The 13,463-nt window shown below is 43.4% G+C and overlaps 1 long non-coding RNA gene across 2 annotated transcripts; it reads right to left on the bottom strand.

The window, feature by feature from the left end:
- Positions 1–270: 270 nt before the first annotated feature.
- Positions 271–5,179, bottom strand: LOC126540896 (uncharacterized). Of its 2 annotated transcripts, XR_008614650.2 has the most exons (4): positions 4,690–5,179; positions 4,073–4,129; positions 2,336–2,491; positions 271–623 (listed from the first exon to the last, which is right to left on the bottom strand). It is a non-coding gene; the product is annotated as an uncharacterized lncRNA (long non-coding RNA). The 2 variants fall into 2 exon arrangements; XR_008614651.2 differs by lacking the exon at positions 4,073–4,129 and having other exon boundaries at positions 4,690–5,172.
- Positions 5,180–13,463: the final 8,284 nt, after the last annotated feature.

Raw genomic sequence — 13,463 nt, forward strand, 5'->3', positions numbered from 1 at the left:
TATCTATAAGGAGATTTAGTTAAGCATAGGACTGAGTGACAGCCTTTAAATGCTTGGTGAACACTATTATCACTGGTCCAGTAAAAGTTCTTGTAACTTCCTCTTGCTCTTTCCGTTTCTCTGCGATTCTGCCGCCTCCCCCGTGTGGTAGCTAGCCATGTGCGACCTCATTAACCATCCTGCCCTTCAATATTTCCCTTGCTATTTCATTCTCAGGAATGTGTCACAGCAATTACGAGTTATAAAGGACACCACCAAAGTCTTTTTATGAGTTTCGCAGTGAAGCTTATTTATTTTCATCAGTTCTGAATGCTTTCCAAAGCTTTGCCCATCTTCATAAGTCGCTCGGCAGCTCGCATGACGATACCGACAAACATCTTGATAAAGTTGCCACGATTGGCGGAATCTTCCACGGCATAGCCACTCGTAATTTTGGTTAGCAACTTGGAGATAACCTCGGCTGCCTTGTCTTGGATCTTCTTCTTGGCGTCCTTAGCGGCTTTCTTGATGTTGCCCTTGGCATCTTTGTAGGCGCCTTTTACGCTTTGCTTCACGTTTTGAGTGGCATTTTTCAAAGCGTCCTTTGTTTTCTCCCACAGAACACGGAAAAAGTACTCATCGCTCTGAAAAATGAAAGCACGTAAGTGTTAAAGGATGAAATGCGGGCAATTGCTGCGTAAATGGTAGTTCCAGTTCCTTCCGTGCCTTTGTTCTCGTACATGTATACTGCAACTACGAGTTGCTTTGCTTAGCACGTGAGAACCTGAACACTTGGCTTGGGTGTAAAATGTTTCCTTACATAAGTCTAAAGATCTAGAGAGTTTGTAGCAACTGTACACTTTTGCTAAAAAGCGCTTATTATTATTTTAATATGGGAGACGATAAAACATAATTTTTAGTGCTTTCATTAGGAGATTGTAAATCAGTCTAATTTTGTATATTGTAACTCATGAAAATCATAACTCCTACACGTAATAATTGCTCAAATCCCTTAGAGCGCTTAGTATGCATATTGGGAGGCGTTGCATACATTGATCGCAGTGTAGAAACTGCAGGACTACAAATAAAATGAAGTACGCATGAATCACGCGCATACAATACAGGGCACAGCTTAGCGTATCCAAAGAAACGAAATAAAGACACAAATGCACCGAGGTTGACGTTCTTATTACCTATTTCTTCAGCCAACATTATTCGATCAGGGAGCGTATCCGCCCGTCCTTAGTACGTCCTTCCCACATTTACGTAAAACCAGGTGAGCAGCGTGTATTTTTCTTACTGAAACTGAGCGGGCCAGTGAGAGAACGGTGCGATATAAGAGAACAGGACGGCCACCTCATTGGTGATATCGTGAACGATGGAACGAAAAGCCCAGGCTTTTAATTTTTCCTTTCTAGTAAGCGAACACGAACACGAACTTCTTTGCCTTGTGCGGTGGCTCCTCTACGGTTTTTGGCATAGCACCAGTCAATTATGAACAGAGTCGCGTTTTTACTAACATATATTTACGTATGATGCTTCAGGTGATTCGTAAAAAGCTAACAGTTGTTTGTTGTCGGTGGCACTGGAATGCCACCGCTACTTTGTAAAATTAGTTGTCCACATAAAGTAGTATACGGGCACAAAGCCCATATTCCACCTAACAAAATTATTTTGCCATACACAAGATTGCTTAACGGCACTGTGCACAGCGAATTCCACTTGGCGACCTTGCACAATATCTATTCTAAAATACAACGCACCCGCGTCTGCAGTGATCATGTCTACTAAACCTTCAGAAATTAGTAGTGCCTCATATCGTTATCTTAACACGTTAAATTGTGCGTGGAGGTGCATATGATTCGTTTCCTTGAGTTTCCGTGTTTCTTATCACTTCTTTCTGGGACACGAGTGCATCAACACTAAAGCGTACAGCTGCTCTTTGCCGCTTTCATAAACAAATGAAATGATGGGGTCCATTAAAGTAACATGACATGTGTCAATTTGTATTAAGAAACATACCTCAATATGTCACTCCTAGCCATATTTGCTTGGATAGACCAAGTCCCTCCAGCCATAGTGGGTTCAGTTAAAAATATCAGGTCTACAACGTGTTTTCGTGTCTGTAATTGATTCCCGTCCATGCAATCAGCAAAAGCATAGCGTTTGAGATTAGTTTCTATTACGAGGGAACGTCGCTAGGACGCTGGTATGATCGCTCCCTATACCACGCATTTTTAAGTCTGTCATGGACAGACTATTACAGCTGCTAGTAGAAGTAGCTGAGAACTCTTCCTGCAAAAAAAAAAAAAATATTGTTTGGCCACATAAATCTTGCTCTGGTTTTTCTACGCACCTCCGAATTTATCTCCTCGTCAGCAGCTAGGGTCTGGGCCACTTCTCGCAGGATCTCACCCACATAAACAGCATCTTGAGCGGCACATTTGGCCGCCCTGTCGAATGTTGCTTCAAGGTCGGACTCCTCTTCGGGAATGCATGGTGTGTGCGTCCGCTGTAATGGCATGAAATGGAGTGTATGTTAGACGTTTTTGGGTGGCTAACAAATGTTTCGCTTGAAATATTTGCAGTACATTAGAAAGCCCTAGCTTTTTCGGCAAATGAGGGAAATGTCAGCAACCTTTCGGACACCGATGGCATTCTCGTGCAAGGTAACCCGTGTTGCGACTTACAGCTAATTATTGATTATCACAAGTGGCAGTGTGTAACGGTGTGCTTGATAAATACCTTCTAATAAGTTTTAGTATTATGTATTATCCTGTCAACGGAGCAAGACTGAGATCTGTCGTCCCGTCTGTTGAAACTGGCGCCAGGGTTGATTTCGAGAATGTAATAGGACTGAAGTGTAACTACGGGGCACACTCAAGTCATAGTTAGTAGCGTTCGAAAGCGCTAGAAATTGAAAGTGAATAATTGGCGCATTGTAACACAGATTAAATTGTCGCATTGAAACCTTCAACATAACAAAGATCTGTAGCCTGCTTACAAAGCTTGTTTGTGCTTATGTGATTGCTCCATTTATTGTTGCTTAATTTTTATGGGTGCATTTCTCTAAAGTTAGGGCCCCAGAACGTAAAACTATTCCAAAATGTTTTTATTCCAATCTCCTGACGTCAAATTTGCGTAACCACCGAGGCAAGGATCCGGCGGTCAAGCACAGGGCAGTCTAAACAGACCAATCAAACACTCTCCTCGTTCATAGGAGGTCACTTCTGCTTCCTTCAAAAACGAATAACACTGCCTACGCTGATCGGCTTGTCTTATCTAATTGACTGACAAGAGGCTCATGTGGAGAGGGATTTGATGGGGCCGAACCACTGCACTGAAAATCTATAACCGGACGAAGAGGGTGGTGCCGGCGTCTGTGATTGGTCCGCTTTCCCTTATTTAACTCGTGGTGGTTGGTCGAAAATCGCGGCGGCATGCAACGGAAGCTTAAGAATGACGCTAAAATGGTTCCTCAGCAAAGAAGAGTTGACAGAACGAGGTCGTAAACGTGCCGGAAGTGCTCAAAAACGTTACGCGGCCACGCATCAAGTGTTATTATACGCAAATAAACCCATGCTTTCCGGTAGGTGCGTGTAGCCAGTGCCTGGGCGATCGGCGGCAGTCATTTTTTATTCCTTTCGGAACGGGGCTGCATGCCGCTATTCCGAAGAAAACTCAGTTTTGTTCCGCATATTAATGCATCTTTAGCGCGTACACGTCACTTTGACGTGGTGAGATTTTGTTTTTTTGTGACGCCGCGTGAGAGGCAGGTGAAGTCTTTGACCAATAGCCGAGGGTTATTGACGAAAAGGCGTCTAATCTGAAATAACTACATTGCTTTTGTTCGGTCGAGTCATCCATAATCAGTGTGCACATGTCATATAAGATGGGGAGCTATGGCGGTTTTCGTGACGTCCCGTGACAGCCGGGCGGAGTGGGGGTGGTCCAAAAAAGTTGTTAACCAATCGCGTATTGCTGATTGCAGAATTGGAATAGAAAAGTTTGGAATAGTTTTACGTTATACCCCCCTTAATTTCATTTTTTTTAGCTTGCTTTGTTCATTAGTGGAATAATTATTTATACGTACCCGTATATGCGACGAGGACCACGATACAAGTGGCTGCAGAAATGAGCCTCATGATGTCTGTGAGAAATGTAAAAACAATGTAACTGTGTGGTAGGGTCTCACATTTATGCGCAAACACAGGTCTACAGTGCTTTAAGACATGTCTATTTTGTCAGCACCACTTTTTCAAGCAAATTACCTTTAAAATATAGGTGTGTGTTTTCCACGAAATAAATTAGTAATAACCTAATTTTAACCAACACGGCCGGTACGTAGTACCCTTCCTACACTGCCTCAAAGGAACTGCTTATTTACAGAGAGACTTTTTATTCTCAGAATATTTCACTATGGGGGGGGGGGGGGGGGGGGGTAACCTAGCGCTGTTTCCTACCCCCAATTTTCTTTTCACTTAAATTGACCGCGTCACACGCATGACATCAAGCAAGCAGCTTTGTACAAATAAGGCTAGCAGACGTTGAGAATATACTCTCCCGTAGATTCTGCTTTCTTAACTAATGTCAAAGGAGAGATGGCTGTATTTCATGTAGGTCACATTTCGTAGCTTTTTATATATGTAAACCTGAATGCTTCTCACATTAGGAAGGGAACTAAAGCAAGTTATGCGTATATCTACTTACATAAAGCAGAAGTCCACAGGATACTTCTCCGGTTGTGTCGAACGAATTGTGAGTAACCTGCGTTAACAGTCCGGCTTTTATACTTTAGATTCTCGTGAGTCGTTTTTTTTTTTGTTGATTTAGAATTGATATTTAAGTCCCTCAAGATCAACGGTCTTTCAAGATAACATATAGAGACCTAAATAGCGCAATCATCTCCACTGGAGCCGTCAAAGCTATCGTTCATTGCACAGATTGGCGTTACTGATGGGATTGTTCTGCAGTAGACTACAATCTCAGATACAGTGCCTTGTTGAATGATTGTCCTCCTTAGGTCTAGCTGGAACGCACAATGCTTTGCTGCTTGTTTGTATGTGACGGGAGCAATGTACTTCAGTTAGGTCATTGGGGCGTGATTAAGGTGTAATAGAACGATAGAAAGAGGTCGCACTGAAAATTAAGGTGCCTGATTTAGTCACTGGGTTGGTCACAGCGTTAACTAGGCTACCTGCAAAAGAAGGTAATCCCTCGCCTGCACACACACGAACACACAATCTCTCTTTCCCTCACACAATGCGCAAACAAACACGAAAACGTTTGTACGCACGCATGCATATTGAAACACAAGGACACACGTTCGCGCTCGTACACATTCACAGGTACTCATGCATGCACCGCAAGCACGCAAGTACATGCACACATGCGCTAAAACGTGTAGGCTCGCGGGCGCGCGGAAATGCATGCATGTACTCGCCGCGAATGCTCACACACGCATACACGCACTCGCGAGCATACAAACGCAAATACAGACACACGCCCGCGTACGCATACAACCGCACAAAGGTACGCTCCAAGACATGCTCATTCGGAATCCCTGTCTCTCCGTACCGGCTGGCTCTCAAAAACCTGCACTTGCAAACAAACAGACTGCATAACACTCCCTCTACCATAACCATTCCAAAGCCAGCTATGTCAACGCTCCCTCTGCTCCCAAGTCAATGCGCCCTCTGCCGGGATAGTGGAAAACGATTTGCTCCTGTCGTGTGACTTCTCAACCCATCCCTGACCAAAACACTGTTTAAATGCACCACCAATGTTCCGAATAGAAGTGCCACAATGGCATGTGCTGTTAGAAGGGATGTCAGTGTAGTCATTATAGTCAGAAGCTTTTGATCCTTGGCCGATATCCTGAAATATGTTTTCTTTCCATTAAGTTACGATTGTGAACTACCGTGAAGTGCCGAAGGAGAATATCCATAATTCATGGACATGCTTCTGACTCTGTCTTCGTCACTGCGGCCAGAGGTTCTACATGGCCATCATGACGAGCCAATGAGCGAATGACAGGGCACCTCAGCTTTTCCGATAGGCTCGCGAGGATTCAGAATAATTACTGGCCATGCCTGAAAGCCAACGCTACCCATTTTTGTCAAGACCTGCCGACACTGCCAACGACGCAAGACACCACCGCCAAAACCAGCGGGATTGCTACAGCTGATAGAGTCCCCTTGCCGACCGTTTAAGCAGGTCGGGATGGATTTGTTGGGAGCCTTTCTAATATCATTATCTGGAAACAAGTCGATCATCGTGGCCACCGACTAGCTTAGACGCTACGTGGAAACGAAAGCCCTGTCGAAAAGTTGTGCGGGGGAAGTAGCGACGTTCTTCATCGATAACATTTTGATGTGACACGATGTGTCAGAAGTGCACATCACGTACTGATTAACGGCTTTTACATCAGAGCTCACCCAAGCCATTCTGCTACACAGCCAGACAAGCCACAGAAGGACAACTGCCTACCACCCACAGTCAAATGTCCTTACGGAGAGGCTGAGCAAGACACTCGCGGACATGTTGACAGTGTACGCCGGCGACGGACGCCATACGTTTGATTTCCTCCTTCCGTAAGTAAGTTTCGCTTACAAAAGCGCCGTGCAAGGAACAACGCACATGACGCCATCTAAGCTGGTTTATATAAGGAACCCAGCGACGACACTTGACGCCATGCTACCGCACGCCACCGAGGAAGACAACCTCGATGTCGCGGCCTATCTCCAGTGCACTGTAGAAGGCCGACTGCTCGCCCGCCTACGCATCAAGAACCCTTAAAGGACCGACAGCCAGTACTACGATCTTCGGCGACGCTAGGTGGCATACCAGTCCGGTGAAGGTGTTTGGGTTAGGACCCCGATGCCCCGACGAGGCCTTAGAAACTTTTGCTAAGCTATTTTGAACCCAACAAGGTTATCCGAGTTATTCGGCCACTGGACTACTATGTCTCCTTGTAGTGGGCTGTCGCAATGATAGCGGCGCCAAACACCACCGGAAGTCGCCCAGGTGGTGAACCTTAATCCTTTCTACGTCCGCTGATAAACGTTAGGATTTTGTTTCTTTGTTGCTTTTCTTCAATACATGTATTTTGTTTGTGTTCCCTTGTTTGTAGCATCGGGACGATGCTTTTTTGGAGGCGGGCATTCACACTTGTACTTGTTTATCCTTTTCTGAGGGCTGCATTTCATCCACCTACAACTTGATCGCTCAACGCAAGACGTGCCTGCATGAGTGCAACGTGCTCGAATGTTATTGTTGACTCTATCTAGTGTGTATGGTCTCGTTGAACACAAAGTAATCCGATTAAATGTGCGACGCGGATTGCGAACTACTTTCCGGAAGTCCCGCGGGTACCAGCGATTACGCTGGAACCTCCGATGAGTCATGTCTAAAACCGGCGCGCTTGACTTGCAGACGACATTTTCGACGATCGCCGACTGTTCTCGCCGCTGCTGTTGGGCTTTAAGTGTAAGTTGTTTTGTGGGTGCATGTGCAAGTTGTTATTGCATGTTTATTGTTATTGCATGTACATGAAACGGGCTTAAATATTATATACAGCATCAGGAGGTCCCAGAGTGAGAAATTGCGAGGGAGACCTCCTATCATTAGTGGGTGCATAAGAGTATTAGAGCAGCAAGTAGAGGGCGAACAAACAAACAAAAGAAAAGAAAAAGAACGCGTCAAGAAATAAAATTCGTAGGGAACAAGTTCAAATAAATAGAAGACGATTAGATATATATTAAAAACAGCGTTATACAGCAATATCACAATAAGTAATCATAAGCAGAAATATCTAGTAATCTGTAACAAAAATTTGGCTCTTCAGCATATTACGAACGAAGAAAAATACAATGTGTTTTACAGAAATATGAAGCCTAACGATACATTAATAGAATTAATGTAAAGAAAATGTAATAAATATGAAAATTTATTTATGACAAATAAAAAGATGGTTCTGCTAGCCGTATTCGTTTCATATTGTGTTTAAAAAACTGTAATGAAAGAGATGACTTAATATTAACAGCGATGCGATTCCAAAGTGAAATACCATAGAAACGAAGTGTAAATTTACCATAGTTGGATCTGATTTTAGGTAATAGAAGATTATTGCGTTCTGAAAACTTAGCATTACTTTTGTTCATGAGGTTATCAAAAGGAAGACTGTCTAAGGTTATTTCACGATGAAAGAGACGAAATGTAATGAGTGACAACTTATGAAAGAACAGCTGTTGAATGGGTAAAACGTTAAGATGTCGATAGATAGGTAAAGAATGGCAGCGGAATGTGCTAAACGTCATTAACCTTATTGCCTGATTTTGAAGACGTTGAAGTGGTTTGAGATGAATGGCATATGTATTACCCCATGAAGATAAGCAGTATGATAAATGACTGTTAATATAAGCATGATACTACGATCTAATAACATGAGGGCGGAAGAATGCGCGTGTTTTAATGATAATGCGAATGCCAAAAGAAACCTTTTTTATTAGCGACTTGGCATGGCTATTGAAATTAAGGTGTTTGTCGAGAGTAATACCCAGAAATTTAACAGTATCAGATTACGGTATAACATAAGTATTTAACGAGACAGTTATTGGAGAAGAAATCGGCGTTTGTGGATTACGAAATTGTACAAAGATTGTTTTTAAAGGATTGTTTGAAGTTTAGTATCAGTGCACCAGGAATACACATTGTTAAGATCAGTGCTAAGCGTGTCTTGAAGCGCGGTAAGCGATTTCTGTGATGAGTAGATGGTCGTGTCATCAGCATATAATAAACAGTTACAATCGGTGAGTACATTAGGTAAACCATTTATAAATAATAAGAACAACAATGGACCTAGTATGGAGCCTTGGCAAACGCCACAGTTACTTACTTTAGTAGAAGAGAATTGGCCATTAAGATACACTACTTCAGGCCTGTTAGACAAGTAGCTACGAATAAGATTTAAAGGTGGGCCAGTAATACCGAAAGATTCGAGCTTATACAGAAGAATAGAATGATCTAGAGTGTCAAAGGCTTTTGTTATATTGATGAATATGGCTCCTGCAACAAACCCTTCATCAATAAATCGTTTAATGTTATTCGTGAAGTTAATTAATGCCAATTCCGTCGAATAATTCTGCCTAAAACCAAATTGGAATGGAGAAAGAAGATTAAATTTATTGAGATAGTGCATTAGACGAGTGTAAATAAGTTTTTCAATGGCCTTACTAAAAAACGGCAAAATGCAAATTGGGCGGTAGTTATTAATGTTTTCACGAGAACCCTTTTTGAACACAGGGATTACTTTACCATGTTTCATCAAATCAGGAAAGCTGCCTTTGCTAAAAATTTTGTTAACGATATCTACAAAAACAAATGATATGTCTGCCGCAACCAGTTTTATTCTAGAAGGCTGAATAGAATCTAGGTCAGGTCCGGTAACATTAAGAGAAGAAATTACTTTTAAAACTTCTTCGGAATAAACCGGTCGAAGGAAAAATGACTGAGGGCAACGTGGGAGACGGCGTAAAACACTAGGCGATAGCGTGTTCTGGCAAGTGGCAAAGTGATCACTAAAAGCATTTGATATGTCAGCCTTGCTTGTGCATTCCTCGTTGTCGTAAATTATTTTTTAGTGCCCGTGTTAGACTCTGTAATAATAAGAAATTCTTTATTAAACTCCCAATTACGCCTGGTATTCATTCCGTTCTGAATTATCCGTCTTTTATAATAGTCCCGTTTTGCTCGTTTAAGGATACCAGAAAGGATATTGCTATAATTCTTAAATTTAGTTCGCAAAGCTGTGTTGAACGGCTGCAGTCTCATTTTTTTCTGAAGATGATTCTTTTTTGTTATAGAGCCCAGCAACGTATTTGTAATCCATGGATTTCTGGGAGACGAGAATCTTTGCTGAAAGGACACATGAGTTGTGCACTCATTGATATAGTTTGTTATTGTTGATAAAAATATCGAGTACGCCCTGTCAGGACAGTTCTCCTGAAAAACGCTCTCCCAACAAGTGCCTTGTACCTTCGTATATATAGCGTTTCATTGAAAGAATTTTTGGAATATTGGTGACACTGCGTACGCTTTGCGACACCCAGAAGGAAGAACAGAGGATAGTGGTCAGTAATGGAATAATCTATTACTCCAGTGGTATAATCAGAAGATGACGAGGAAAATATATGATCTATCAATGTGCAAGAACCAGAAGTGTCGCACCTGGTTGGAACATCGATTAAGGAAGAGAAACCGTAGCTAAATAAGCAGTTGGTATAATCAGAGCATGACTGACAGTTGGGATGAAGTATGTTGATGTTAATGTCACCACAAATGATGATGTTCTTGTTTTCATTGGTTAAGACGCTGAGTATTTCTTCTAGCTGCGAACAAAAGTCCGAATACGACGATGACGGGGAACGATCGATGGACGCCAGGATTGTATTCCGGTTATTGAGGGACAGGACATTCCGGTCGAACTCCAGCCAGACAGACTCGCACAAAAAATTGCGGAACGAAAGAACATGACGACAAGTGTACGAAATCGACGAATTCACAAAAATGGCAGAGCCGCTACTTCGCTGAGCCCCACGGTAACTATATTCACTGGTATATCCTGGCAGACCAAATAGATTGTCATCTACCGGTGTTAGCCATGTTTCAGACAGGCATATTAACGAAAAATTATGGTTAAGTAAGCAAGTTCAAAGGGTAATCATAATGTTTGCACAGACTTGTAATATTGCAGTGAATGAACAAACATTTGGGCGATTTGTCGTGTAACAACGTTTTCACCTGATCACATGAAAACATGCCTGTATTCATGGTGCGGATTTACTTCGGAAAAACGGGAGTGCAGGCGCACTGATTATGTAAAGATAGCCAGATCGCTTACTCCTGAGATGCGATAAACGCGTCCATTCTCAGTCTTTCTAGCTTTGATTGCGCAGTTTTCAGTCCAGAGGAATCGCCATCCTTTAGTCTTCTGCAATTCGAGAGCTTGCGCGAAAGGTTGCTTGTTCTCTGGCGTGAGGTGATCATTCACGAAAAACGGGAAATCATTGTTTCGCGAAAATCCAATGGCTGATGTGGTGAGCTTAGCCTTTTTAGCTTTACTAATGAATTCAGCTCGCTTCGACCTGGAACAGAATCATGCGATAATGTTCTTGTCGTTTTTGCGGGGACACGATGAGCAATGTCAATGTCGGATGGGACGATAGGACAGCCAATCTTTTCATCAATGGTTTGTATTACAGCCAGGTAGTTTTCACCTTCCGTGACGGGAATGCCTTTTACTTCAACGTTGTTCAGTCGGGAATACTGCTCTCGAGACATAAGACGTTGAGACAGCTTTGCGTTTTCATCCTTTAACAGCTTATTTTCCTACAAGAAGGTCTCATTCTGTACTTTCACGGATTCATACAGTCCATTAAACACGCTAAGACTTTCTTGCATTGATTTCATTTCGGCATGTATTGTTGCTATTTATTTCGCTAGCCCAGCACACGACGGCATCTTCAAACAAACACAACAGACACTTCTGGCAACAAGGCAGCGGCAAAGATGAATTAGGAAATGCACAAGTTTGTAGGAGACGAACCTGTATGAAGTATGAGTACGGAATTAGTTGCGTGCTCGCCGCCGCTACTCTTGCTGCCAAGTGACGGGCTGGCTCACGGACACCCCCTTTTGTAGGCGCTCCGGTAGATACGGTCACTCCGGTAGATGTCGCTTGACCTCACGAGTATGCAGATAACTGCGGGCGTGAGTTGTGACGTCAATCGGCAGATGACGTCACTCCAGCAGGTGCCGCTTGATTCCACCAGGCCGTCGATAACTGCAGGCGCGAATTCCAACCTGTACGATGTATGGGGACGCAATTAGTTGCGTGCTCGCTGCCGCAACCCTTGCTGCCAAGTGGAAAACGCGCCATATAAGAGTTACTTTCGTGATTCACAGTTCCTGCTAATGTCTTTTTCATTACAACTAGAACGTGACCATACTGTGACGACGCCAAACAGCTCTGTAAGGTGAGCGCTGCTCGTGCATGGTGCTGATGATTTCCGTACTATGGTACACACTTCCAACTCGGCCTAGGGCCGGCCAAGCGGCCCGATACATCTTACATAAGAAGAAATTCGCCAAAAATATATCGCGTACCTATCCGCGTTCATTGCCGCATGCATACGGGAGACTCCAAAACCACGATGTTAAAACCATTCAGAGATACTGCATGTTCCTATGGGTGGACAGCGCAACCCGGAAGAAAGACGAGAGGAAGTACACAATACGGTACTTCCTCTCGTCTTTCCTCCGGGTTGCGCTCTCCACATATAGGGACATGTTCAATCACCAAATCGCCCAGCTTGACGTGTTAATTTAGAGGTACTATGCTGTACCACCTCTTGCTATCCGTAAGACCCGTATATCGCGAATAATTCAAGCATGTTTTTAGGCATGCAGTATCTTCTAGGCTTCAATTTTCCCACATAAGGTGGCCTGACAGCCTGCAGGGTTGTCCGACTGAGCTAGCTTGGATGCTCGGTTGTCACATTAAAAATGAATCCTCGCGTTTGTGCTCTTTTTTATAAAGGTGAGAAGCTCGAATTCACATCCCCCCGTACACTACATCTCCAGCTTTAGCCTAGCGCCTGACACCGGCAAAAACTCTGAGGGCCATTAAAGCTATATTAATCCAAGTTCAACAAAATTATTAAGACCCACTAAGCTTCAACAAGACATCCCCTCACCAGAACAATAATTGACCTACCTGGTGCATTATTCAGCCACTCCATCCCAAATGACTCACTCGATTATTCAATGGCCCTCAGTCCCCAGCAGCTGCGGAGCACCTCACCAAGGCGGCGGTCAGGCCTATAACTCAGCAGAGGGTGGTAAGAATCTCTGGACCCGGACAGGCTGCCATTGGAAACTGACCTTTGCATACGTTTAAGACCCGAACGCTCTTGAGTAAAGCTAGCCTAGCAGGATTCTTTGAGGAACTATCACACATTCTTTGAAATATCATTGGCCTTAGTGAGTTTAGAAGAACTGGTGACGCTTATACAGTGCTTACAAATGGCCAACTCCTCTGCTATAGAGGACTACAAGATAAGAAGCAGTTCGGAGTAGGATTCCTAATCCACAAGAACATAGCGGGCGACATTGACGAATTCAACAGCAATAATGAGAGGGTAGCAGTAGTCGTAATAATGCTGAACTGGAGGTATAGAATAAAGTTAGTACAAACCTACGCTCTAATTTGCAGTCACGATGATGAACAAATAGACGTCATATGAAGATTTAGCGATGTAGCGATTTAGCGAATTGGCGATGCGAAAGTGCAAACTCAGTACTGTAGTATTAGATCGGAGCGTCCAAGCCCCGCTTAGGACGTCAGTGAATAGCATGAGGACATTAATTTCGGGATGTCATATTTAAGGCACCCTTCAGACATCAGCACGATTGTACTTCTGAGA

Source organism: Dermacentor andersoni, chromosome 2, assembly GCF_023375885.2.
Source record: "Dermacentor andersoni chromosome 2, qqDerAnde1_hic_scaffold, whole genome shotgun sequence".
Lineage (NCBI taxonomy): Eukaryota > Metazoa > Arthropoda > Arachnida > Ixodida > Ixodidae > Dermacentor > Dermacentor andersoni.